Here is a 1975-nt window from a genome sequence, read left to right as displayed (position 1 = left end):
GGAGCGTCCTGGTGGTCCTCGCTGTGACTCCTTCTTCAGACCACCTCCCCTTTTTCCCATCATGCCTCTCTCTCTCTGGCCATAGAGGACAATGGAAACATGATTTTACCCAGACATTGGATTTTATCAGTTTGGATTATTACTTTTTTTTTTTTTTTTTTGGTTTTCTGTCGTCCATCCACCCTCAGCGGGACTCCACTTCCCACCGTCCTTTTCTTCTTTGCTCCGCCTCCTATTGACAGACGTCACCCTTCACCTTTTTGTGTCGTCCGGATTCTAAAAACACAAGAAAAGTCTGCGACAGAGACGATTTCCTGGACTCTATGATGGTTCCGATGAGTGACTCCTTTATTCTGCTGAAACCTGACACACGTGGTGGAAACCAGCGCCATGGCAACGCACGGCGACGTTGGGCGTTCAGGGCTAAAACATCTGCGGTCTGAGTGAAGTCACGGTCGGTGCCGGAGGGGGCGGAGTCTGTCACATCGCAGTGTTTTTAGGAAAATTTGACACAAAAATACCTCGACCTGTTGAGCTTAGCTTTAACGCTTTACTTTCATTTAACCCGACGCTAAAACTAATTACCTTTAACGTTAATGTTTTTATTTTTAAAATCTGCATTTATTGATGCATGTGAGGTTAGAAAAGAAAAAGTCTGACTTTTTCCACATCAGATAACCGTCATAGCTAATATTCTATTTAAATAACTAATAAAGGATCACCTACTATCCTGATAATTATCCTTAAATATGCTTACGTTACATAAATAAAGTCCAATAAAACACAGGATTAAATGTGATTAGATGTAAATTAAGAGACGAGAATATTTAAGGATAATCAAATACAGGAAGTTCCACTTTAATCCACTAATGCGATTAATAAGTTCAAACATTTGACCAAATTTTTCGTTGTTTCTCATCATAAAAAAATGCTTAATTTTGACAAGTTTTCATCATTTTTGACAGTTTATCATAATATTTTAAAAAAATACTTTTCGTCCTTTTGACAAAGTTTATCACAATATAAAACATTATCTATTTGACCAAATTTTTTATCATTTCTCATCATAAAATATTGTTCATTTTGACAAAAAATTTCATAATTTTGACAAAGTTTCTCATAAGTTATGAAGTTATTTTACATGTTGCATAACAGTTTTAAAACATCTTTTAAACTGTGTTTCAAGAAAATATGTGCAGTTTTGGAGGAAACAGGACCGTTGACTGTAGTTTCTTCAATGCAACCATTAAAAATACAGTTTAATGATGAAACTAAATCCCTGTATTTACACTTTTCATCAATCCATGTCCAAATGCAGATTAAAGCGGTGCTACTTTTCCTGTAAAACTAACGAGTGAATGATGATTAGACAGTAAAACCTCTAATTTCGTCCAGTTTTGAAAATGTTACTGAACACGTGTGGTTATTTTCAGAAAACAAGGTGAATTTAATCCAGATCGATCTGCAGAAATGCAAATGTGAATCTAAACTGTTAAAGTGTGAGTGTGAACGTACAGATCTAATGTTCAGTTCAGAACGAGGCTTTCCCTTCAACGTGTACAAACAGAACTCAGGCATTAAACGCAAAAGTCCGAGTCCATCCACTAACACACGTTTTATGGACTTTAACAAATAGAAAGAAGTTATTTTTCATGTGATTTTTTTTTTTTTCTTAAATCTGCCTAAAAAAAAAACAAAAACAGTGCTGTTGCTATGGTAACCCAAGGTGTATATTGTATTTTTTTCCCTTCTGTCGACTGATACCATTTTGAGTTTTTTACTAGAAATCATTTGAGGCGTTTCCGTATTTGGTTTTCCTCCCCCGAACCCCTGCCCAACCAATCACAAATAGCGGTGTGTATCGGCAAGAATCTGGCAATGTGATACAAATCACAATATGATATATCACGATATATCATGATACTGTTAAAAAGGCTTTTTTTTTGTTTGTTTGTTTGTTTTGTTTTTTAATGAC

General features: G+C 35.5%; 1 protein-coding gene across 1 annotated transcript in view; it reads left to right on the top strand.

Moving 5' to 3' along the window:
• LOC115427885 (carcinoembryonic antigen-related cell adhesion molecule 5-like) overlaps positions 1 to 1753 on the top strand; it is a 58992-nt gene extending 57239 nt beyond the window's left edge. Inside the window, exon 10 of the mRNA XM_030146611.1 lies at positions 1 to 1753. This exon is cut by the window's left edge and continues 57 nt beyond it. The gene's annotated coding sequence lies outside the window, so the exon portion shown is untranslated.
• The last annotated feature ends 222 nt before the right edge of the window (positions 1754 to 1975 follow it).

The sequence above is a fragment of the Sphaeramia orbicularis genome, chromosome 11 (assembly GCF_902148855.1).
Source record: "Sphaeramia orbicularis chromosome 11, fSphaOr1.1, whole genome shotgun sequence".
NCBI classification, from domain to species: domain Eukaryota; kingdom Metazoa; phylum Chordata; class Actinopteri; order Kurtiformes; family Apogonidae; genus Sphaeramia; species Sphaeramia orbicularis.
Note: the sequence above shows the minus strand (reverse complement) of the source record. Positions and strands in the feature narration are given on the sequence as shown.